Source organism: Protopterus annectens, chromosome 1.part0, assembly GCF_019279795.1.
Source record: "Protopterus annectens isolate FY-2018-M chromosome 1.part0, PAN1.0, whole genome shotgun sequence".
Classification (NCBI taxonomy): Eukaryota; Metazoa; Chordata; order Ceratodontiformes; family Protopteridae; genus Protopterus; species Protopterus annectens.
The window spans coordinates 765,790,813-765,817,776 of NC_056725.1; the positions used below are offsets into that span (position 1 = coordinate 765,790,813).

The window sequence follows — 26,964 nt, forward strand, 5'->3', positions numbered from 1 at the left end:
ATTTCAATAAGCATAACAATAACTACTTTTCTGATGCACTGAAGCTTCACAAGCAGACACTAATCAATCAAATAACAGCCTTGGAGTGCTGATCTCAACTGGATTATTTCATATCTGTTCAGCCTTACTATCACCGCATAGTCCTGACTGAAGACAGACTAGCATATGGTGAACATATTAGATATGGCGACGCCTAGCTGCAGGAATCAGCAGCATTGCCACAAGATACACATTCTAGTAGCAGTGTGATTACATACTTCACAAAGGCCAGCAACACATCTAGTCTGTGTCAAAAAGAAAAAAAAATGAAAGATGGATTTTCAATCAACAGGGATTGTAAATCTAAAATACAGCTTTTGGAAGATGATACTAACTGTAGGAGAGTTAAATTACTCAAACCTAAGAAACAGATGAGGAAATTGAAAAGTTTCAAGACGTATTGTTGCTGAAATTTAATAACAAAACTGACACTTCGATTTACTACTGTATAGTACGTTTACAGATTAATATAATACAATTGGGAAGGTAAAGAACTAAAACATTTAGCAATAAAAATCTATCACGATGTAAGCAAGATTATTAATTTTGATAAAAAAATAGTTGTATTTCTTATTAAAAAAATTTAATGATTTTTTCTTTTCTTTTAAAGCCTAGATTAGTACTTACTAAAATGATTATATTACCCACGATTGATTGATATATATGTATGCATATATATATATATATATATATATATATATATATATATATATATATATGTGTGTGTGTGTGTGTGTGTGTATATATGTATGTGTGCATATATATATATATATATATATATATATATATATATATATATGTGTGTGTGTATATATATGTATACTGCTTTAAAACATAACCAAAAAAAAAAGAAAATGGGAAAAAATGTTAACTTCCATTCTTATGGTATCCAAAAAAGCAGAGAAAGTACAGTTTTGTACCTACCATAAATGTAGATGTTCGAAGATCCACATTGCTGCAGTCCTTACACTTGGGTAGTCCGCTGTCCTCGGTCGGCCCGAATATCAAAGTATTAGGCTGACGTCGGTCAAGGCGCTTAAGACTGACATCAGGACGTCAGGGTACAAATGCGCATGACCGACGTCATATCCTCAGTCTTTTCTTGCCCCAGATGTCAGAAGACCCTAAAAAGAAAGGTCAAAACCAAAAGACAGCAAAAAACAACCAACCACCCTTGCACTAATCATATGTACAATATATACAATATCCACAATATTCACAACCCAAACCACACAACCGCCTCTAACTACAGAGGGAAGGAGGGAGGAATTGGACTGCAGCAATGTGGATCTTGAACATCTACATTTATGGTAGGTACAAAACTGTACTATGTTCTTCATCTCACATTGCTGCAGTCCTTACACTTGGGTAGAATCCCAAAGCAGAGGTAAGGGAGGATGGCAAAACTATAAAGCAGTAGGAGCTGCCAAAATGCCCTGTAAAATTGCAGTGGCAAAACCAGCCCTAGATTTAGAGTAAAGTGGAAGGTGGTAATGCTTAGAGAAAGTATGCACTGAACTCCAAGTAGCTGCCTCCAAAATATCTTTAGTTGCCACCCCTTAAAAAGCTGTAGAAGTGGCAGTAGCCCTAGTGGAATGAGGCCTAATCCCAGCTGGAATCTCCTTACCATGATGGGAATAACAGAAAGCAATACAAAACCCAATCCACTTAGAAATAGTTTGTTTTGACACAGGCTTGCCCTGAGAACCCAAAGCAAATGAAACAAATAACTGCTGAGACTGCCTGAACCCTTTAGTTCTGCTCAAATAATATCTCAACTGCCTGTGTATATCCAAAGTGTGCAAAATCTTTTCCCCTTTATTTTGGGGGTTTGCATAAAAAGTAGGCAAATGAATAGTTTGGTTTAAAGCCACACTAGAAACCACTTTAGGCATAAAAGAAGGATTAGTACGTAAAGATACCCTATCCTTATGGAAAATTAAGAAAGGCTCAACCGCCATAAGGGCCTGTAATTCAGAAACCCTTCTCGCAGAGGTAATGGCCAACAAAAAAAGTAGTCTTCCATGATAAATATTTCAACTCGGCAGTAGCTGCAGGCTCAAAAGGTTGTAGAGTGAGTTTCTCCAACACAAAATTGAGATCCCAAGCAGGAGTAGGAGCTCTACGTGGGGGCCTTATATTCTTTGCCCCTCTAAGGAATTGCTTAAACAAAGGATGAGAAAACAATGGTGGGTCACAGTCATAGTGAGCAGAAATTGCTGCAGCATGAACCTTAATAGAAGAGAAGGACAAACCTTTGTCCAGTAACTCAGCAAGATATTGAAGAGCCACACTTAAATTAGGCTTAGAAACATCAAATTCCTTTGCTGCACTCCAAAATAAAAATCTCTTCCATTTATCTGTACACTTTCCTTGTACTAGGCCTTCTGGCCTCCAAAATAACATTCAAAACTTGCTGTGGAAGCTGAGACCCTCCAGGGTTTAAAACAGAATATGCCAGGCTGTTAGGTGAAGAGAGTGAAGTTTGACATTGAGTAAATGACTGTTCTCCTGAGACAGCAGGTGTGGAATCGAAGGCAAAGGCCATGGAGGCTCCTACCAGACTTCTCAGTAATGGGTACCAGTGCTGTCGAGGCCAATCTGGAGCTATTAAAATCATCTTTGGCTTGTCCTGTCTGACCTTTAAGAGTACCTTTGGGAGGAGAGGCAGAGGTGGAAAGGCATACACATGAAGATTGCTCCAGTTGAAAGAAAGAGCATCCACTTTCCAAGCTGTGGGATGAAACCTTTTTGTGCAAAACTTTGGCAGCTGGTAGTTTAGTGGAGAAGCGAACAGATCTATGTCTGGAGTTCCCCATAACACTGTCAATTTCTGAAATACATGAGGATCCAATTTCCACTCGTGGGGATCCATAATTCGTCTGCTCAACACATCTGCTAAGGAGTTCTGTGCTCCCGGCAGAAACCTTGCCTGAAGATTTAGCTGTAAACTGAGAGCAGTCTCCCACAAAATCATTGCTTGTCTGCATAGAGGATAAAATGTGTTCCCCTTGCTTGTTGATGTACCACATGACAGTTGTGTTGTCTGTTAGAACCAACACCTGTCCTGGAAGAAGTAAATCCTTGAAAGCTATTAATGCAAACTGGACTGCTAACATCTCCTTCAAGTTGATATGTAGATGTTGAAGTCTGGCAGGCCACGTGTCTTCTACCCACTTTCCATTTAGATGAGCTCCCCAAGCTTTGTCTGAGGCATCTGTCGTTAGAATCTGACTTGCCTCTGGCCGGGTCACAGAGAGTCCCTTGTTTAGGTGACATTCCTGAGCCCACCACAAAAATTCCTTTTGAATGCAAGGTATTATCTGAATGACAGTGTCCATATCTTGGCAGTGCTGTGTCCATACATTTTTGAGATACCATTGTAGCTTCCTCATAAGCAGTTTGGCATTGGGAAGCACCAGAATACAAGATGCCATGAACCCCAAGGCTTGAAGGACTGTCCTTGCAGTCAGCCTGGACTGATGAGAGAATTGATGGAAGTAAAGAGAATGATTCTTTTGTTTGTCCGGGGTCAAAAAGGCCATCTGGGATGCTGTATTCAGTCTCACACCCAGAAAGCACATGTCCTGAGAGGGTACTAGACTGGACTTTATTTCGTTCACAGAATACCCCAGGCATCTTAGCACTGCTATCACATATTGTAAATGATGAAGAAGTTCGTCCCTTCCTTGGGCCAGAATCAGGCAATCGTCCAAATAAGGATAGATCTGTATTCCTCTTAGCCTGAAGAAAGCTATCACTGGAGCCAGAACCTTCGTGAACACTCTGGGCAGTAGATAAGCCAAAGGGCAATGCAGAGAACTGATAATGAGAAGTCCCAGCCAAAACGCAGATACTTCCTGCAACTTAGCCTGATAGGAACATGAAGGTAAGCCTCCTTGAGATCCAGAGTCACCATCCAGTGATCTTTGCCCAGCACAGGTAAAAGCTGTTGTAACGTCAACATTTTGAACTTGGGAATGTCCAGATAAGTGTTGAGGATAGATAAATCCAAAATTGGTCTCCACGTGTTCCCCTTCTTTGGTACTAGGAACAGGCGAGAATAAAATCCTAGGCCCACTTCTGGCAGAGGGACCGGTTGTATTGCCCCTATTTGAAGCAGCAGAGAAATTTGTTTGTGAGCCTCTAGTCTTTGCTGAGGAGGAACGTCCGGCATGCCTTTGAAAGGAGGCAAGGTATGGAAATAAAACTTGTAACCTTGGTGTATGATATCCAATACCCATCTGTCTTGGGTAATCAAACTCCAATTTTCCTTGAAGAGTGCCAACCTTCCTCCCAAAGGTGCTGCCAGGCAAGAAGGATCTGGCAGCTGAAAAGGTAGGTCATTGGGCCTGTTTACGAAAGGACTGGCCCCTGCCCTCACCCGAAGATTGTGCAGGTGAACTCCCTGTTCTAGGTCTGAAGGAGCTGTGAGCTCTGCCCCTACCACGTCTAGATCTACCCCTAGACTGTGAATCATAAGAAGGGTACGTCCACCCCTTAGCAGGCCAATTCCTAATAAACTTCGGAGGCTGAACTTGCAAAAAATCTTTAACAGCCTGCATAAACTTAGCCTTGTCTTCCATTTTCTTCAAGACTGACTCCACAGGTGAACCAAACAACACATCAGACTGTAAAGGAGCATCCAAAATCCTTGTCTTAACATGGTCAGATAAATTCTGATCCCTCAGCCAGGCGTGCCTGCGAAGAACTGACCCAGTGGCAGCCACCCTAGACGAGGCGTGTACAGCATCAAAACCACATTGTAAAGAATGCTTACCCACCTGTTCAGAGACATGTACCAAATCTTGTAATTCTTTACACTCAATGCCTTCCGCCAGAGCATCTACCTTAGACTTCAATTGAGAAAGAAGATAGTTCTGATATTTCAACATGTGAAACTGGCAATTCAAAGCCCTCATAGCTAAGGTGGAAGAAGTATAGACTTTCTTTCCCCATATATCCAAAGCTCTGGCCTCTTTATCTGGAGGAACCGGATTTTTTACAACAGAGGCCTTGACACCCTTAGGTCCCTGACTAACAGTTTCTGGGTTCGCCCTAGGACTCTTATAAAGATATTTATGAGCCTCAGGCACCCTGTAATACCTATCCGGTTTAACAGGAGCAGGAGGCAAAGAATCAGGATTAAGTGAAGCCTCTGCAAACACATCTTCCACCACATCCAGAACAGGTGGTATAGCCAAAGGCCTATGCTGGGGTAAAAGCAAAAATTCCCTAAGCCTTTTCCTGGAATCAGAGAAGTCCTGACCTTCCCACTTAAAATGTTCCCTCATGGAATGAAGAGTCTCTGAAAAAGAAAAATCCTCTGGAGGAGAAGCAGAAGGAGTAGAATCATCTACATCAGAATCAGAATAAGGAGAATACTCCTGCAAGTCTTCAGCCGAAGACTCTGAAACATCCGAAGCCTGCTCAAAACTCCCCAACTCTGGTTCCACCCTAGGCCTCTTATCAGGTGGGGGCAAAGAACCTCTAATCAGAGTAATTAAATCTTCTGCCATTTTAAGCATGTGCTTCTTGGGCACAGATCCTGAAGAACTAGGAGTGACACCAACAGAAGCTAAACCTGGCCTGCCTCTGGGAGAAGCCTTGGAAACAGAAGGAGAGGGCCTAACCACCCTAGGAAGAGAGGGGAGTACAGTAACCTGAGAAGCCCCTTCAGCCTGACCTGCCTCCTGAGAGGCCACATCCTGCAATATTAAAGTCTCCCCCTGGGACTCCAGAGAAGCCTCCGGCGGAACCACCGATTCCACTGACGCCTCTAAAGAACCGGCGTCCGGTACGGACGACTCTTCTTGCCTGGGTTTAGCTGCTTTGTCTTTGCGCTTCTTCGAAGAAGCGGGCGTCGGAGCATCCGACGGCATATTATAATTGCACCGCTTCGAAGACCAACCTGGCACAATCTAACCTTCGCTTAATAGTGCGCTTATTGAACCTAGCACAAAAGCGACACCCAACAACGTCGTGCTCAGGCCCCAAACAAGGAATACACAAAGTATGATAGTCCCTATGAGGTATCTGTTTCCCACAAGAAATACAGTTATTTACTTTTTCTGACATCCGGTAAACCACTGAGGCAAGAAAAAACTAAAATATTCCCCAACGGGGTACTTAGCCAACTTTGACTCGGTCTGAAACTCCGAATTCGAAAAATTTCAGAACGCCGAACGGCACTTGCAATGCTGCTTCTGCATTGGACCATGCGGCAAAAAAGACTGAGGATATGACGTCGGTCATGCGCATTTGTACCCTGACGTCCTGATGTCAGTCTTAAGCGCCTTGACCGACGTCAGCCTAATACTTTGATATTCGGGCCGACCGAGGACAGCAGACTACCCAAGTGTAAGGACTGCAGCAATGTGAGATGAAGAACATCTGCTTACAGAAATCATATAAGCTTATGGGAGTATGGTGGTGTTAGCTTTACAGACGTAGAATCATATTGTATTGCTGCAAATATTAACTCTCATACTCTGCACAGACTCAACTTACGGTAGTCAATGGAAAACTGTAGTAAGTTTATTAAATATGATAAATTAGTGACAATCTTTTTATTTGGTTAATAAAATTTACCTTGGAAGGAAATTCATTTCAATCTTTAGACTCTGCATATATGAAATCAATTCTTAAAACAGTTAAGAAATATGTTTTTTAAAACCTGCATTAATGTCAAAATGGAAAGCTTTTGCTTTCCCACTGCACACACCTTAGAACAATACTAAAATTAACTTACTAAAAAGGAATGGATTAGTATTATGGTCTGGTTGCTCTAAACAAGGAAAAGTTAAGATGCTGGAATATTTAATGAAAATTTGTAAAGATGATTGAATCTGCTAACCAGTTATTATCCATCAGTTTGTTTGTGTCTTTCGGCTTTTCCCGGTTAGGGGTCGCCACAGCGGAACTCCGGTCCGCTAATGATTGGCAGTAGATTTTTACGTGCTGGCTTGCCGGGCCTAACGCATAACCTTCAATGAAGGAACGCCCATTCACACATGTCGCCACACAGAAGACGCTCTGAGAATCGAACGGGCAACGGCTAACTGTGAGGCGACAACACTACCACAACACCACCACTGCAGTAAAGTTATTATCCATCAGTAAGAAATTAAATGAATTTGTAGACAATATGAGTGACGAGGAACAGAACACTATTCCCCCGTTATATGAAGGCTTTCATCGAAGGTAGACTGACCTACAAAGGAAGCTTGTCCAAGTTATTTACAACTAACAATAATTCCGATGCAAAATTCTGGAACTTTTAAAATAGTATTGGATTGAGTGACTCAATAGATGGCAAGGATAAAAAAACTTTGTTACTTAAATCAGTTAAACTTCAAGTTTAAACTGGAAAAGTTTTGACGTGGAAATATATACATTGAGATTTTATAGGGATGAACACATTCTAAGTTTAGTAAAATGGCTTCTTCACATTGTAGTAAAGACATAAAAGCTGACTGGACACATTGTTTATGGATTGTGAACAGTTAAATGTATACTGGGAAGAGAAGTGCATTTTTAAGGGGTTATGGTCTGATAATTGTTCAACTAGATCAATAATACTAATGAATGTTCCACTTTTAGTATCTGTAAAAGCCAAACAAAAAAATGTTTTGGGTTCTTTTGGCAGTTGCTGGAAAAGTTATTACAAAAAACTGGAAACTGAACTCAATTCCAGCAGAAATAAGGGGGATGGCGGGTGGGTAACCTGGACTGCAACAGTGAATACACTCGAACATCTACGTGTACACAACTGTACTATGTTCTTCGTGTTTCACTGTTGCAGTCATTACATTTGGGTACATTCCCAAAGCTATGGTTGGGGGGCTGGAGCTAAACAACATTAGAAGCGGCTATGAGGCCCTGCAGAATTGCAGTGGCAAAGCCTGCTCTGGATTTAGAGTAAAGTGGCATATTGTAATGCTTTGTAAAGGTGTGCAGTGAACTCCAAGTAGCAGCATCTAAAATGTCTTTGGTTGGTACTCCCCTGAGAAAGGCTGCAGAAATGGCTGTTAGCTCTGGTCGAGTGTGGTCTAATGCCCTTAGGCACTGGCTTGCCATGCTGAGAGTAGCAGAAATGAATGCAGTGACCTATCCACTTTGAAATAGTCTGCTTGAAGATAGCCTTTCCTTGTGATCCTGCAGCATTATGCCACTAGTAATTGTTCTGTTTTTCTGAAAACTTTAGTTTTGTCCAAATAGAATCTAAGTTGTCTGTGTACGTCCAAAGAATGCAGATTTTTCTTCGCCTTATTCTGTGGTTTTGGATAAAAGGTTGGCAAATGAATAGTTTGGTTTAGGGCTACACTGGACACCACCTTAAGCATAAATGTAGGGTTTGTCCTCAGAGAGACCCTGTCTGGATAAAAAATGATAAAAGGTTCCACAGCCATGAGAGCCTGTAGCTCTGACACTCGTCTTGCAGAAGTTATTGCTAGGAGCAGAGCTGTTTTCAAAGATAAAAACTTTATATCCCCAGTAGCAGCTGGCTCAAAAGGAGTTTGGGTGAGTTTTTCCAAGACATAATTGAGGTCCCATGCAGGTATTGGAGATCTCTTTGGAGACCTTAAATTTTTGGCTCCTCTGAGGTACTGCCTTAATAAAGGATGAGAAAAAGAGTGGTGGCTCTGTATTGTAATGAGCCGAAATGACAGAGGCATAAATTTTAATTGATGAAAAAGAAAGGCCTTTGTCCAGCATCTCCGTTAAGTATTGCAAAATCTGAGGAATATCTGGTACAGCTGTGTCAGTGCCTTGAGCTTGGTTCCAAGCACAAAATCTCTTCCATTTTCCAGCATAGGATTTTCTAGTACTAGGCCTTCTGGCTTCCAAAATGACATCTATCACAGCTTTACTGAGAGGTGTGCTTTGTATGGCTACATTATCCACCATGCTGCCAGGTTTAGAGTCCTGAGTTCGCTGTGCAGAATCTGATCGTTTTGTTGGGACAGTAGATGAGGTATCTGAGGTAAGGTCCAGGCTGGGCATTGAGACAAGTTCCTTAAGATCGGATACCAGTACTGGCGGGGCCAGTCTGGGGCAATCAGAATTATTTTTGGTTTCTCCTGTCTCACCTTTAGGAGTACCTTGGGGAGGAGAGGCAGTGGAGGAAAGGCATATACTGATAGGTTTTTCCAGTTGAAAGATAAGGCGTCTACTTTCCATGCTTGTCTGTGATAAGTCCTTGTGCAGAATCGTTTTAGTTGATAGTTGTGAGGGGAGGCAAATAGATCAATGTCCGGGCTTCCCCATTTCTTTGTTATCATGCTGAAGACTTGTGGATCCAGGTGCCACTCATGGGGATCCATGAGGTTTCTGCTTAGTTCGTCTGCCAGAGTATTGTCCTTTCCTGGCAGGAATTGTGCCTGCAGATGAACTTGGTAAGTCAATGCTGTGTCCCATAAAGCCATGGCTAGTCTGCAAAGGGGGTAAAAATGCGTGCCCCGCTGCTTGCTTATGTACCACATGACCGTGGTATTGTCTTGTCTTTATCAGTAGTTGTCCCTGATGAATTAGTTCCTTGACGGCTGTCAGGGCATTTTAAACAGCTAGCATATCTTTTTGATTGATATGTAGATGCATTTGATTTGTGGACCAGGTGCCCTGAATGCCTCTTCCTGCCATGTGGGCCCCTCAGGCATAATCTGATGCATCTGTTGTTAGGTTCTGGCTGGGCGTAGTGAGAATGGCTGTCCCTTGTTTTGGTGACAAGCCTTTGCCCACCATCGAAACTCCTGTTGCAGGCAGGGAATGAGAGTAATCATTGTTTCCAGGCTTTGGCAATGTTGTGTCCAGACACTTTTTAGGTACCATTGAAGTTTCCTCATATGCAGTCTTGCATATGGAATTAGTAGGATGCAGGATGCCATGAAACCCAAAGCCTGCAGAATTTTTCTTGCAGATAACTGGGCCTTTGTTGCCATTTCCTTGAAAAAGGTAGTCAGTTGCCTTTGTTTGTCTGGCGTGAGATAAGCCATCTGGGCAGTTGGATTTAAGCTTTAAGCTTGCACCCAGGAATATTATCTTGAGGGGGTACTAGTTTTGATTTATTTTCGTTCACTGTGTACCCTAGGCATGGTAAAAGTCTTTTCACAAACGCCAGATGCTGTAGTAGAATGCCCTTGTTCTCTGCTTGAATGAGGCAATCGTCCAAGTAAGGATATACTTGTATTCCTCTTTGTCTGCAGAAAGCAATTACTGGTGCCAGGCACTTTGTGAAGACCCTGGGCGCAGTAGATAAGCCAAAGGGCAGTGCAGAGAATTGGTAATGCTTTGAACCAGCCTTGAATCTGAGGTATCTTTCTGCATGATTCTCTGATGGGACTTGCAGATATGCCTCTTTTAGGTCTAAAGTGACGAGCCAAGCCTTTCAGCCCAGCATGGGCAGAAGCTGCTGCATGGTCAACATCTTGAATTTTGGTATATCCAAGAAAGTGTTTAGAATAGATAGGTCCAGTATTGGTCTCCATGCTTTGTCCTTTCTGGGTATAAAAACAGTCATGAGTAAAATCCTTGTCCCTTGCTCTTGCTGTGACACTTATTGAATGGCCCCCATATCCATGAAGGATGAGACTTGTTTTTGAGCCTCTGCCCATTGATTTTTTGGCAGGTCTGGCCAACTGTTTGCCCTTAGCAGGGTATGGAAGTGAAACTTGTAGCCTTGTGACACTATGTCTAGAACCCATTTGTCCTGGGTCATAATGTGCCAATTTTGAGAAAAAAGTGCTATTTTTCCCCCTAAGGGTGCTGCCAGTAGATAAGTGCTTGGTGCAGGCAGGGGGAAGTTTCCTGTATGGTTGTGATTTGTCTTCTCCACTTTTGGAGGTAGAAGCACCCCATTGCTTAGACCTGTACGAACCTTGCGGCTGGGATCTGCCTCTAGGGCATCTGGATCTGCCCCTTTGAGGTCTGTCTAACACTGGAAAGGACAGATTATTTGTACGCCAGTGTCTGCTAAACCTAGGTGGCTGTACCTTGAAAATATATTTGACCGTATGCATAGATTTAGCTTTGTCCTCCATTTTCTTTAACACCTCTTCTGCCTTAACACCAAACAAGGTATCATGCTGTAATGGTGCATCTAATAATTTAGCTTTGACATGATCAGGCAGATTTTGTTCCTTTAACCAAGCATGCCTCCTAATTACAGAACCCATAACAGTGGCCCTGCAGGAGGCCTCCACAGAATCAAAACCACATTGCAAAGTATGCTTTCCAACTTGTTCAGCTGCATGCAATACATCCTGCATTTCTTTGTTTTCTGCACATTCAGAATTTACCAACATTTTCTGTTTAAGCAGTGTCAGGACATATTGCTCATATTTGAGCATACGGAACTGGCAGTTTAAGGCCCTTATAGCCAAGGTAGCAGATGTGTAAATCTTTTTTCCCCATCTTTCCAGTGCCCTAGAATCTGTCAGAGGGGGTAGGGTTTTTTGCAGTGAAAGCCTTAACCCCTTTGGGACTCTGAGAAATACTTTCTGGGTCTGCAGCAGGGTTTTTGAAAAGGAATTTACGAGAGTCAGGAACCTTGTAGTATCTGTCAGGCTTAACAGGAGCTGGAGGTAAGGAGTCAGGGGTCAGACTAGACTCTGAAACACATCTACAATGTCTAACACAGGTGGAATAGCTAAAGGCCTCTGTTGAGGTAGTAGAAGGAAGCCCCTGAGCCTCTTCTTAGATTCTGAAAAATCTTGGCTCTACCAGTGGAAATGCTCCCTCATGGTATGCAAGGTTTCCCCAAAGGAATAGTCCTCAGGAGGAGAAACTGAAGGAATAGATTCTTCAGCATCAGAATCCTCATAGGGGGGAAGAGAATATTCCTGATCAGAAGAGGAATCAGAGGAAATGGAAACCTGATCTGAAGATTCATAGTCCATCTCTTGCCTAGGCCTCTTATCAGGAGAGGGATGGGAACCTCTTATCAGGAGGGGGATGGGAACCCCTGATCAAGGTAATTAAATATTCGGCCATTTTAAGCATCTTTTTGGGCATGGAGGCCTGTCCATGTGGCTGGTGAACTTGTTTCTTTGCCTTTAAAGGTGCTTTAGCCTTTGCCTTTGAAGCTGAAGTCTGTTTAATGTACAATTGTTTAGGTCTGAATACACCCTCTGAAGCCGATGCCTGCTCAGCGGCTCCAGATCCATCTGAGGGAATAATCTCAGAGGCTTCAATACCTTGAGTTTCCAGTGGCCTGACTAACGCCACGTGGGAGTTGGTAGCGGCCTGCGACTCTAAAGTAGCGGGTGTCAGGGGCTGCGAAAGCGCCTCACTGAGAACTGGCGACTGGCTTAAGAGAAGCTTCGTCGTAGGTTTTGGACCTCGGCTGCCTGTCCTTTTCTTTGCGCTTTTTGTGAACTCCGGTAGTCGAATGGCTATCCGACGACATTGTATAATTAAATCTGCGCCCAAAATAGCTTAATGCAAAATTGTACCGATGCTCAATAGTGCATTGGTTAAATCTAGCACAAAACCGACAACTTGAAACGTCGTGGTCAGGGCCTAGGCAAGGAATACAGTAAGAATGAAAGTCCTTATGAGGTATTTGCTTCCCACAAGAAATACAATTATTAACTTTTTCTGACATCGGTCTGGAGCAAGAAAAAAGTTTCCCCAACGGGATACTTAGCTTTTAATGAAGACTTCAAATCTGAAACTCAAACATGAAAATCTCAGGAGTCGGCCGACCGGCACTTGCGAAAGTACAGTTTTGTACCTACCATAAATGTAGATGTTCGAGTGTATACCCTGCTGCAGTCATCACATTTAGGTTATCCTGCCATCAGGCGGTCCCGCAGTCGGCACGAATTCCAAAGTCTTGGTCCGGCGTCAGTTGCTTTCGCTTCTTTCCTGACGTCAGAGCACCAGGGGTATATCAGAGGCATTCAACGCCATTTTCTTCAGTTTTTCTTGCCCCAGATGTCAGGTGCCCCTAATAGGTAGGCAAAATATATATATATATATATATATATATATATATATATATTTACATAAAACTATATGGGAAAAATAAAACAAAACCCTTCGGCACAAGCAAATACACCACAGAGGTAGTATAGAATAGAGAGGTAGAGATAAGTTCAGCTAGTTTAGAGGGGATGGAGGGCGGGCAACCTGGACTGCAGCAGGGTATACACCCGAACATCTACATTTACGGTAGGTACAAAACTGTACTATGTTCATCATGTTACCCTGCTGCAGTCATCACACTTGGGTAGAATCCCAAAGTTAAGGATGGGCAGTGGAGTCAAACAGGGTTAGAGGAGGCTAGAAGGCCCTGCAAAACTGCAGTGGCGAAGCCAGCTCTAGTCTTAAGAGTAAAGTGATAAGTGGTAATGTTTGGTAAAGGTGTGTACTGAACTCCAAGTTGCAGCTTCCAGAATATACTTGTTTGGCACACCCCTGAGGAAGGCTGAAGATGTAGCTGCTGCCCTGGTAGAGTGGGGCCTTATGGTAGCAGGAACTAGTTTTCCATGGTGGGTGTAGCAAAAACGTATGCAATGTCCTATCCATTTGGAAATGGTTTGTTTTGAGATAGCCTTTCCTTGTGATGTTGTAGCATAGGATACAAAAAGCTGGTCAGATTTTCTGAAAACCTTAGTTTTATCCAAGTAGTAACGTAGATGCCTGTGAATGTCCAAGGAATGCAGGAGTCTTTCTCCTTTGTTCTGTGGATTTGGAAAGAAGGTGGGTAAATGGATGGTTTGATTTAGAGCCACACTGGATACCACCTTAGGCATAAAGGAGGGGTTAGTTCGTAGAGAAACTCTGTCTTGATGAAAAATGAGTAAAGGCTCTACTGCCTAAAACTCTTCTAACTGAAGTGATTGCTAGCAGCAGGGCAGTCTTCCATGATATAAACTTTAAGTCAGCTGAGAAAGCTGGCTCAAAAGGAGTTAGCGTGAGTTTTTCCAGAACAAAGCTGAGGTCCCAAAGTAGGTGTTGGTGCTCTCCTGTGTTCTTGGCCCCTCTGAGAAACTGCCTTAAAAGTGAATGTGAAAATAAGGGAGGATCCGTGTTGTAGTGAGCAGAAATCGCTATGGCGTGGATTTTAATAGATGAAAAAGAAAGCCCTTTGTGTAACATCTCAGTTAGATATTGCCGAATTTGAGGTATGTCAGGTTGAAGGGTATTTTGGCCTTTAGCTTGGTTCCAGGCGCAAAAACTTTTCCATTTGTCTGAGTAGGCTTTCCTGGTGCTGGGTCTTCTGGCCTCCAGAATAACTTCCATAACAGCTTGTGAGAGAGGAGCTGGCTGGTTGCTTAGGTGATTTGCCATGCAGCCAAGTTTAAGGTTTTGAGCTGGCTGTGTAGAATCTGACTGTCTTGCTGTGTGAGCAGGTGGGTAATTTGTGGTAGAATCCATGGATGATGGGCCCTGGGACATATTCCTTAATAGTGGGTACCAGTGCTGGCGTGGCTAGTCTGGAGCAATGAGTATCATTCGGGGTCTCTCCATCCTGACTTTCAGTAGCACCTTTGTGAGAAGGGGTAGTGGAGAAAAGGCATATACTGTTTTCCAACTGAAAGAGTGTGTCCACTTTCCAAGCTTGATGGTGAAAAGTCCTTGTGCAAAACTTTGTTAGCTGATAGACCTGTTTGCCAGCCCTCAAAACTATGTCTGGGAGCCCCCTTTTTGAGTTATCATTGCGAATACCTGTGGATCCAGTTTCCACTCGTGGGGATCCATGATGTTTCTGCTTATGTCGTCTGCCAATGTGTTCTTTTTTCCTGGCAGGAATTGAGCTTGTAATTGAACTTGATAAGCCAGTGCTGTGTTCTACAAGGTCATTGCTTGCCTGCATAGAGGGTAGGAGTGTGTACCCCCTTGTTTATGTACCGCATTACTGTGGTGTTATCTGTCCTTATGATACGCTGTCCTGGATGCAAGAGGTCCTTGAAGGCTGTCAGAGCATTTTGTACAGCGAACATTTCTTTTTGGTTGATGTGCAGATTCCTTTCATCTGATGTCCATAAGCCTTGAACGCACCGTCCTGCCATGTGTGCCCCCCAGGCATAGTCCGATGCATCTGTTGTCATAGTTTGCCTGGCTGGGGGTAGGGTGAAAGGCTGACCCTTGTTGAGGTGACAAGCCTGTGACCACCACAGAAACTCCTGTTGAAGGCAGGGAATGAGATTTATCATTGTTTCCAAGCTGTGGCTGTGTTGAGTCCATACACTTTTTAGGTACCATTGTAATTTCCTCATATGCAGTTTTGCAAATGGTATTAGTAGTATGCAAGACGCCATGAAGCCCAAGGCATGCAGAATTTTTCTTGCAGGGAGTTGGGTCTTTGTTGCCCTTGTTCTGAAGTATTGAGTTAATTGTAGTTGTTTGTCTGGCATCAGATAAGCCATCTGGGCCGTTGTATTCAAGCTGGCACACAGGAATGTCATAATTTGTGAGGGCACTAGTTTTGATTTCTTTTCATTTACTGTGTACCCTAGGAAACTTAGAAGATGTCTTACAAAAGCCGGGTGTTGTAAGAGAATGTCCTTGCTTTCGGCTTGGATGAGACAGTTGTCCAGGTATGGGTATATTTGAATTCCTCTGTCTGCAGTATGCAATTACTGGTGCCAGGCATTTTGTGAAGACCCTGGGCGCAGTAGATAAGCCAAATGGTAGTGCAGAGAATTGGTAATGGGTTGAACCTGCAATGAAACAGAGGTATCTTCTGCAATTTTGTCTGATAGGGACATGCAGGTATGCCTCCTTGAGGTCCAACGTTACTAGCCAAGCTTTCTTGCCCAACATGGGAAGAAGCTGCTGTAGTGTTAGCATCTTGAATTTGGGTACTTGCAAGAAGGTGTTTAAGATTGAAAGGTCCAGAATGGGTCTCCAAGCATTGTCCTTACTGGGGACTAGAAAGAGCCTTGAGAAAAATCCTTGGCCTTGCTCCTGTGTGGGCACCAGTTGAATGGCTCTCATGTCCATGAGAGCTGTAATTTGTTTTTGTGCCTCTGCCCATTGATTTTGTGGCAGGTTTGGCATTCCTTTTATCCTTGGCAAGGTGTGGAAATGGAACCTGTATCCATGTGAGATAATGTCTAGGACCCATTTGTCCTTTGTGACGATGCGCCAGTTGTCGGCAAAAAGTGCTAATTTTCCTCCCAAGGGATCTGCCAAGAGGGTTTTGCTTGGCAGTTTGAGGTTTGAGTCATTGTGTTTGCCTTCTAGTGGTTTGGGACCTTCTTCTCCTCCCTTCTGTGTTGTAGTGCCCCATTGGCGAGGTTTTAAGGGATTTGTGCCTGTCCTCTGCCCCTTTGGGCACCTGTATTTACCCCTCTGTGGTCTGTCATAAGCTGGAAAGGACCAATTTTTTGTTGGCCAATTTCTGCTGAAACGTGGGGGCTGTACCTGTAAGAAATCTTTGACCGTTTGCATAGATTTTGCCTTATCCTCCATTTTCTTTAAAACCTCCTCTGCTTTAACCCCAAATAAAACATCCTGCTGTAAGGGTGCATCCAGTAACTTTGCTTTAACATGATCAGGCAGAGATTGTTCCTTTAACCAAGCATGCCTACGTATAACAGACCCAGTAACAGCTGCTCTAGAGGAAGCTTCCAAGGCATCAAAGCCAGATTGTAAAGTATGTTTGCCCACCTGTTCAGCTGCATGCAGCAGATCTTGCATTTCCTTGAATTCAGACTGTTGAGGGTGCGTGCCCCTCTTTTGTTTTATTTGAGACATTAGGAATTGCTGGTATTTAAGCGTGTGAAATTGACAATTTAGTGCTCTCATAGCTAGAGTAGTTGAGGTGTAAACCTTCTTCCCCCACCTATCTAGTGCTCTGGAGTCCCTTTCGGAGGGTACAGGATTTTTAGCCGTAGAAGCCTTAGCCTCTTTGGGACCCTGGGAGATTGTCTCTGGATCAGCAGCAGGGCTTTTGTAAAGGAATTTGTGAGAGTCAGGCACTCTATAGTATCTATCTGGTTTGGCTGGAGCAGGAGGCAGAGAATCTGGATTTAGATTAGATTCTAAGAAGACATCATCCACTATGTCCAAAACTGGGGGGATAGCAAGTGGACTGTGCTGGGGGAGTAAAAGAAACTCTTGGAGCCTTTTCTTTGAGTCAGAGTAGTCCTGACCTTCCAGTGGAAATGTTCCCTCATGGTGTGTAAGGTTTCACCAAAGGAGTAGTCGTCAGGGGGAGAAGATGAGGGAATGGAGTCTTCAGCATCAGAATCTTCATAAGGGGGAAAGGAGTAATCCTGTTCCTCAGAGGAGCCTGAGGAAACAGACACCTGATCAGAGGAGGCATAATCCTCCTCTTGCCTAGGCCTTTTGTCGGGGGGGGGTTGGGAACCCTGATCAAAGAAATCAGATCTTCAGCCATTTTAGGCATCTGTTTCTGAGGCATAGGGCCTTGACCTGGAGACTGAAGTGTAGGCTTTTTTGGTTTTAGAGGAGTCTTAACTTAGCATAAGATTTTATGGCGAGGGTAGTCGGTCTGAAGACACCTTCAGAAACCGAAGGTATTTCTGCAGCAATGGCTTCCCCTACTGCAATGTCGTCGGTAGGGCCTAAGGAAAATGGCTGCGTCAGCCTAGAAATCTCTGCTGGGGGATCCAATTCAGTGGTAGCCAGGGGCTGCGTAAGCACCTCACTGAAAACCGGAGAACCGGCGACCGGGCCAGCCGAGGCCTCGGAGTACGGCTTGGATCTAGGCTGCCGGTCCTTATCCTTGCGTTTTTTATGCACGCCGGTAGTCGGTTGCTCCGACGGCATAATGTAATTAAATTTTCTACTGAAGTAGTGTCGTGCGAAATCAAAGCGACGCTTTATAGTCCGCTTATTGAACCTAGCACAAAACCGACAACCAGTGACGTCGTGGTCTGGGCCTAGGCAAGGTATACAAAAAGAATGAAAGTCCTTATGAGGTATTTGCTTCCCACAAGTAATGCAATTGTTAACTTTTTCTGACATCGGACTGAGGCAAAAAAAGGTTCCCCAACAGGGTACTTAGCTTTGAAGACTTCGGACTGAAACTCTATTCGAAAATCTCAGGTGTCGGCCGACTGGCACTTGCGAACTGCTTCTGCTTCAGGCACCACGCGGCAAGAAGGACTGAAGAAAATGGCGTTGGATGCCTCTGATATTCCCCTGGCGCTCTGGCGTCAGGGAAGAAGCGACAGCAACCGACGCCGGACCAAGACTTTGGAATTCGTGCCGACTGTGGGACCGCCTGATGGCAAGATAACCCAAGTGTGATGACTGCAGCAGGGTAACACGATGAACATCTGCTTCTGCTTCGGGCACCGCGCGGCAAGAAAGACTGCATCTTTTATACCCCTCAGGACCCGACGTCGGGGAAGGGGCGACAGCAACCGACGCGGGACCCAAGATGTTGGAATTCAAGCTGACTGAGGGCAACCTGCCAGCAGGATTACCCCAAATGTAATGACTGCAACAGTGAAACACGAAGAACATCTGGAAACTGAACTCAATTGCATACAAAGAATTTTTTTTTTACTTAACAGCAATACTACATAAAATATGAAAAAAGTGATCAGAATAAGATCTATAAATCATATTAAGACTTTTAGTAGTTGGGATAACCTTGAAATATTACTACTGAAATATCATGACTCAGTGTGCTAACTGTACAAGATTACCTTGATGATTCAATATATTTCAATCACTGTACAACAAACAATATGTGATGTTGAATTTCTTCCTTTGTGTACATATTATAAATAATGCAGACTCCTCAATGAATTTATATACCCTGGGACCAAACCAGGTATCAAGCTGTTTTTTTAGCCATCTGCAAAGATGACGACTGTCGATTATGTAAGAAACAGTGTTCCAAAGTCGAACCAATGTCTGTATTAAACAGTTTGCTCTTCAAGACTGTCCTTGACTCCGCAATTCTGTAAGTAAACTATGCACCTCTGTTTAATATGCTTGTATTCAGCAATTCAATATTTAGTAGAGATTGATGTTCTTCACTCCAGAGCCCCCTGTAGGCTAAACAAAATTTACCACTCGGATATCTTCAACTGAAAAAGAGATCTAGACTTTCCAGTCTAGATGGGCAAGATTTATCTCTACAAGTAATAATGTGACTTGTGAATTTTCATTGAATACTTTTCTAAAGTCAGGAGATCACTTTACTTGTAGGATCAAAACAACACGTTATACTCAATGATGGGTCAAAACTGCATTATGAACAACTTCAAAAGACAATTTTTTTGTTGTAAAGTTCTTAAAAATGAAGCCAACAACTTTTAATTCCTTAGCTTTAAGTTGTAAGGCATTAGTCCTATACTTAAAATTACACATTAAAATCCCCAAATCCTTATATTCTGTCAACTTCAGTAACTTGTGGGGACTGAAGTTTGACAGGTCAACCATTGGTTTCCCAAAATACAATCTGGCACATTTATCCTTGTTAACGTTTAGTCCAGTTAAGTTTAGCCATTCAGCCCACCAAACACATGCAAGCGTTAAGAGAGGAAAATAATCTCTGTCGATGTAATACCACAACCTACAGTTCTCGTGATACAAAAAATAAGACCCCAATAAATCATTTCAAAACTTTTTCCACCTTTAATGTGACCTATGGCCTGTACAATTCAATTGAAAATCAAACAAATCTGTTACGGGAAAAAATATAAAAAATGTATAATAAAGCTGGCTGCATAAGTGTGCACCCCCTTAAACTAATACTTTGTTGAAGCACCTCTTGATTTAATTACAACATTCAGTCTTCTTGGGTACACACCTGCCATCAATTACAGAGACTGATTAACCCCAAATAAAGTTCAGCTGTCCTAGCAGATTTTCTTGACATTTACTCAGTTGCCTGCTACAGTAAAAGCCATGGTTCACAGACAGCTTTACAAAGAATCAAATAGATTTCAAGAAAGGTATCAGTCAGGAGTAGGGTACAAAAAAAATTTCTACAGATATAAAGTGGAGAAAATATGGGACAAAAGAGACATTGCAAAGAAAGTACAGTTTTGTACCTACCATAAATGCAGATGTTCGAGTGCTAATACAGCTGCAGTCATAACAGATGGGTTCTCCTGCCGTTAGGCGGGTCCTCGGTCGGCCGAATTCCAAAGTCTAGGTCCGGCGTCGGGTGTCGTCGCTTCCTCCCTGACGTCAGTGCGACAGGGGTATAAAAGAACCAGCCGACGCCATTTTCTTCAGTTTTTCTTGTCCCAGATGTCAGGTGCCCCCAGAAGGAAGGCAATACATAAATTTATGTAATAATGCAGTGCAATATAATCAAAAAACATTACTTGCAAGCAAATACACCATAAATGAATACCCCAATCAAGTTGTATGAGAAGGTGTTAGCCAATAGGCCTGTCCCAAGAGGGGAAGGAGGGAGGGAAACCTGGACTGCAGCTGTATTAGCACTCGAACATCTACATTTATGGTAGGTACAAAACTGTACTATGTTCATCGTGCATACAGCTGCAGTCATAACAGATGAGTAGAGTCCCAAAGCTAAAAAAAAAGGGGTGGTAGGCACTAGGTGGAACTAGGAGGAGCCAGGATGCCCTGCAAGACTGCAGTGGCAAAGCCTGCTCTAGTTTTGGAGTATAATGGTAGGTGGTAGTGCTTGGAGAAGGTATGCACAGAACTCCAAGTGGCTGCTTCCAAAATATCTTTGGTAGGAACTCCTCTGAGGAAAGCTGCAGAGGTAGCTGTGGCCCTTGAGGAGTGAGATCTGATGTCTGCAGGCACAGTTTTAACATGAAAAGAGTAACAAAAGCGTATGCAGTGGGCTATCCATTTTGAGATTGTCTGTTTGGAAATTGGCTTCCCTTGAGCTCCTATAGCATAGGAAACAAAGAGTTGTTCTGATTTTCTGAAAGGCTTTGTTCTGACCAAATAATAACGTAGCTGTCTGTGGATGTCCAAGGAATGTAGTAGTCTCTCCCCTTTGTTTTGAGGATTAGGGTAAAAGGTAGGTAAGTGAATAGCCTGATTCAAAGCTACCCTGGATACCACCTTTGGCATAAAGGACGGATTGGTTCGTAAGGAAACTCTGTCCTGATGGAAAATGATGAAAGGCTGCACAGACATGAGGGCTTGTAGTTCCGATACCCTGCGAGCTGAGGTGATAGCCAGAAGGAAGGCTGTTTTCCAGGACAAATATTGCAAATCTGTTGAGGCAGCTGGCTGAAAAGGAGGTAAGGTCAGCTTTTCAAAAATTAAATTGAGGTCCCAAGCAGGTATTGGTTGTTTCCTTGGGGGTTTTACATTCTTAGCCCCTCTGAGGAACTGTCTTAAGAGGGGATGAGAGAATAAAGGAGGATCAGTGTTGTATTCTGCAGAAATGGCTGAGGCATGGATTTTGATGGAGGAGAATGAAAGTCCACTGCTTAGCAGCTCAGCTAGATACTGTAATATTTGAGGTAAATTCAGTATTCCAGGATTCTGGCCCTTTTTCTCATTCCAGGCACAAAATTGCTTCCATTTTGCGGAGTAAACTTTCCTAGTAGAAGGCCTTCTGGCCTCCAAAATGACATCCTGCACCTCCTTGGAGAGTAGGGTGTGTTGTGAAGTTAAGGAATCTTCCATGCGGCCAGATTGAGTGTTTTCAGCTGACTGTGAAGAGTTTTGAAGCTGTGCCGAGCCAGAAGAGGCATTAGAGGTAGGGTCCATGGTGGGGAATGCGTCAGGCTCCTCAGGAGTGGGTACCAGTGCTGTCTTGGCCAGTCTGGAGCAATGAGAATCATCTTTGGTCTGTCTGCTTTGGTTTTTAATAGAACTTTGGGCAGCAGAGGAAGAGGTGGAAAGGCATAAACTGTCATTGTTGTCCAAATGAAAGAGAGAGTGTCCACTTTCCAGGCCTGTGGATGAAAAGTCCTTGAGCAGAATTTTGTCAATTGGTGATTTTTGGTGGAGGCAAAGAGATCTATGTCTGGCCTTCCCCATGTTTTGAATTATTTCTGTAAAAACTTGAGGGTGCAACTTCCATTTGTGTGGGTCTGTCATATTTCTGCTTAGGTTGTCTGCCAGCGTGTTTTCCTTGCCTGGCAAGTACTGTGCTTGAAGTACGATTTGTAATTCCACAGCCATGTTCCAAAGTGACATGGCCAACCTGCATAGGGGGTATGAATCGGTTCCTCCCAGTTTGTTTATGTACCACATTACTGTGGTGTTGTCTGTCCTTATCAATAGTTGGCCCGGATGCAGAAGATCTTTGAAAGCCATAATAGCATTTATTACTGCTAGCATTTCCTTTTGATTGATGTGTAGGTGGCTTTTCTTTTTGGGACCATTTGCCCTGAATGCACCGATCTGTCATGTGCGCCCCCCCAGGCGTAGTCTGAGGCGTCTGTTGTGATGACTTGATTTGCTTGAGGCTTGCAGAATGGGAGACCTGTGTTTCTTTGGCATGCTTGAGCCCACCACAGAAATTCCTTTTGAAGACATGGAATCAGTGGTATTACTGTTTCCAAACTGTGGCTGTGTTGAGACCATAGGTTTTTCAGATACCATTGAAGTTTCCTCATATGCAGCTTTGCACATGGGATTAGTAGGATGCAAGATGCCATGAATCCCAGAGCCTGCAGGATTTTCCTTGCAGTCAGCCTGGTGAAATTTGCTAGTTTTCTGAAGTATTGAGTTAGTTATCCCTGTTTCTCTGGCGTGAGGTAAGCCATCTGGGTGTTTGTGTCCAAGTTGGCACCCAGGAAAATTATTTTTTGCGACGGTATTAGCCTTGATTTCTTTTTGTTGACTGTGTACCCCAGAGAATTCAACAACATTATACAAAAGCCAGATGTTTCAGAAGTATGTGCTTGAAGTCTGCAGTAGGCAATTACTGATGCCAGGCATTTCGTGAATACTCTGGGCGCAGTAGATAAGTCAAAGGGCAATGCAGATAATTGATAACGGGTTGAACCTGCAAGAAATCTGAGGTATCTTCTGCAATTTTGTCTGATTGGGACATGCAGGTATGCCTCCTTGAGGTCCAATGTTACCAGCCAAGACTCCTTGCCCAGCATGGGAAGAAGCTGCTGTAATGTGAGCATCTTGAATTTTGGCACGAGTAAAAATGTGTTTAGGATGGATAGGTCCAAAATAGGTCTCCAATCTTTTCCCTTCCTTGGTACCAGGAACAGTCTGGAATAAAAACCTTGACCTTGTTCTTGAGAAGGTACCTCTTGAATAGCTTTCATGTCCATGAGATCTGAAATTTGTCTTTGTGCCTCTGCCCTTTGATTGTATGGCAGATTTGGCATGCCTCTCTTTTGTGGAAGGGTGTGAAAATGGAATCTGTAGCCTCTGTTTATAATGTCCAGGATCCATTTGTCTTTTGTGACAATATGCCAATTTTTCGAAAATAATGCCAGTTTTCTGCCTAAGGGTGCTGCCATTTGAGCCTTGCTTGGCATGCAAAGGGGAAAGTCATTGGGTTTGCATTCTGAATGGCTGTGAACTATCCTCACCACCTCTTTGTGTAGGAGCTTGGCATTGTCTGCCTCTAAACGATCCTTGAGCTTGCCCCCTGCCCCTCGGGCACCTCTATCTACCTCTTTGGGGTCTGTCCGTGGCTGGAAAGGAACAATTTTTGGAAGGCCAATTTCTACTGAAACATGGAGGTTGTACCTGTAGAAAATCTTTCACTGTTTGCATTGATTTAGCCTTTTCCTCCATTTTCTTTAATACTTCCTCAGCTTTAACACCAAATAATACATCTTTTTGTATTGGGGCATCTAGTAATTTAGCTTTGACATGATCTGGTAAGATTTGCTCCTTGAGCCAGTCATGTCTACATATGACTGATCCTGTAACAGCAGCTCTACATGAGGCCTCTAGAGCATCAAAACCACATTGCAAGGTATGTTTACCCACTTGTTCTGCACTATGCATCAAATCCTGCAACTCCTTCAAGTCTGGTTGTTCAGGTTGTGACATTTTGCTTCTCAACTGTGATAACAGAAACTGTTGGTACTTTAACATATGGAACTGGCAGTTTAATGCCTTCATGGTTAAGGTGGCCGAGGTGTACACCTTTTTTCCCCCACCTTTCTAAAGCTCTGGAATCTCTCTCTGAAGGTAATGGATTTTTAGCAGTGGAGGCCTTAATTCCCTTGGGGCCCTGTGATATAGTTTCTGGGTCAGCCGCATGGCTTTTGTATAAGAATTGGTGTGAGTCAGGGACCCGGTAGTACCCGTCAGGCTTGACTGGGGCTGGAGGTAAAGAGTCTGGGTTAAGGCAGGCCTCCGAGTACACATCATCTAGTATGTCTAAGACAGGAGGTATAGCCAGAGGCCTGTGCTGAGGGAGCAAGAGAAAATCCCTAAGCCTTTTCTTGGAGTCTGAGTACTCTTGGCCTTCCCAGTGGAAGTGTTCCCTCAAGGTATGCAAGGTTTCCCCAAAAGAGTAATCCTCAGGGGGGGGGGGGAGACAGAGGAAATGGACTCCTCTGCATCAGAATCTTCAAAAGGGGAGTAAGAATGTTCCTGTTCATCAGAGTGCTCTGAAATAATGGAGGCCTGGTCCGAGGAGGGGGATTCTTCCTCCACTCTGGGCCTTTTGTCCGGGGGAGGCTGAGAACCCCTGATAAGAGTAATTAAATCCTCGGCCATTTTAAGCATCTGTTTTTTAGGCATGGGGCCTGGAGAAGGGCCCTGTGTAGCTTGTCTCTTAGAATGCATGGCTGCTTTAGACTTGGTGAAAGCCTTGATGGAAAAAGAGGAGGAAGGCCTGAAGACACCTTGAGAGGAGGCAGATCTGTCTACATTCTGAGTTTCACCACCTAGAGTGGCTTCGATATCTGTAGTCGGGGTGTGGGCCGAGGAGCCTGCGACCTCGGGCACAGGAGACACCGCCAATGAAGTGTCGTCGGTAGGCAGGGGCTGTGTAGGCGCCTCGCTGAGAACCGGACCACCTGTAGTCGGCTTTGGCGTGGTGTCGATAGAGGCCGCGGACCTCGTGTGTCTGTCATTATCTTTGCATCTTTTAGTCAAAACTGGAGTCGGAGTATCCGACGACATAATGTAGTTAAATTTTTTGCCAAAATAGTGCTGGGCGAACTCCGCCCGATGCTTAATGGTGCGTTTGTTGAATATAGCACAAAAACGACAGACCGAGACATCGTGGTCTGGGCCTAAACAAGGAATGCAGAGGGAATGAAAATCCTTATGCAGTATTTGCTTCCCACACGAAATACAATTATTAACTTTGTCTGACATCGGTCTGAGGCAAGAAAAGTTTCAACGGGTACTTAGCTTTCAAGAAGACTTCGGTTGCAAAATTTTCGTAATTTCAGGAGCTGGCCGACTGGCACTTGCGAACTGCTTCTGCTTCGGGCACCGCGCGGCAAGAAAGACTGAAGAAAATGGCGTCGGCTGGTTCTTTTATACCCCTGTCGCACTGACATCAGGGAAGAAGCGACGACAACCGACGCCGGACCTAGACTTTGGAATTCGGCTGACCGAGGACCCGCCTGACGGCAGAAGAACCCATCTGTTATGACTGCAGCTGTATGCACGATGAACATCTGGATGTCCCCCCAAAATTGATGAAAAGACAAGACAAAAAAATGGTCAGGGAGGCTGCCAAGAGACCTACAGCAATAGCGAAGGAGCTGCAAGAATTTCTGGCAAGTACTGGTTGTGTACTACATGTGACAACAATCTCCCATATTCTCCATATGTCTGGACTATGGGGTAGGGTTGCAAGACGGTGGCCTTTTCTTACACAGAAAAACAGAACACCATCCCCAAGGTGAAGCATGGTGGTGGCAGTATCATGCTTTGGGGTTGCTTTTCTTCATTTGGAACTGGAGCTTTAGTCAAGGTGGAATTATGAACAGTTTCAATACCAGTCACTTTTGGCCCAAAACCTTCAAGCGTCTGCTAGAAAGATGAAGAGGAATTTCACCTTTCAGCATGACAATGACCCCAAGCATACATCCAGCTCAACAAAAGAATAGCTTCCCCAAGTTTTGGAATGGCCCAGCCAAAGCCCAGAAATAAATCCAATAGAAAATCTGCGGGGTGACCTGAAGAGGGCTGTGCATAAGAGATGCCCTCACAATCTGACAGATTTGGAGTGCTTTTCCAAGGAAGGTGGGCAAATATTACCAAGTCAAGATGTGCCATGCTGATAAGACTCCTACCCAAGAAGACTAAATGTTGTAAATTAAATCAAAAGGTACTTCAACAAAGTATTAGCTTAAGGGTGTGCACACTTATGCAACCAGCTTATTGTATGTTTTAATTTTTTTTATATTTTTTCCCCAAAGAGATTTGCTTGTTTTTCAATTGAATTGTACAGGTTATAGGTCACATTAAAGGTTGGAAAAGTTTTTACATGATTTATTGTGGTCTCATTTTTTTATAACACAAAAACGTGGCATTTTAACAGGGATGTGTACACTTTTTACATCTACTGTAGTTTAATATCGTCAGCATAACTGGCCATTCACAAACATTAGCTACCTTAGGAATAAATGAAATAACAGGTTGAACAACACTGACAGCTAGCTGTGAAATTTCCTATCCTTACTCGCTGCAATCTACCAGACAGTCAGTTAGCTACCCAGCAAACAATGTATGGATTAACTTTATGTTTCAGTATGGCATCAGTAATAGCAGAGTGGGGGACACTGTCAAAAGTCTTGCACAAATTCAAATAGACCACCACTACAGACATGCCCATATCTAAGGTAATTGTCACTGGATCATAAAACTCAATTCAATTTGTGAACATAGAACTTTTTTTGTGAAACCATGTTGAATGAGGTCCATTAAACATCCCTGAAAAACTTGAAAGGAAAGCAGGCACTTCTCAAAACTCTTCCCCATCAGTGAAGTAAGACTGATTGGTCTAGAACTACTTATACTGTCTGTTGCCCCCTCACCCCCCACAAAGTGTTGGACTTATATCCACAAGTTTCCAACTAGCAGAAACAATGCCAGAAAAAAAAA

At 43.5% G+C, this 26,964-nt stretch overlaps 1 protein-coding gene across 1 annotated transcript in view; it reads right to left on the minus strand.

The window, feature by feature from the left end:
• The window catches only part of NOP53 (NOP53 ribosome biogenesis factor), a 952,413-nt gene that overhangs the window by 397,716 nt on the left and 527,733 nt on the right, over nucleotides 1-26,964 (minus strand). The gene's annotated exons all lie outside the window — the stretch shown is intronic.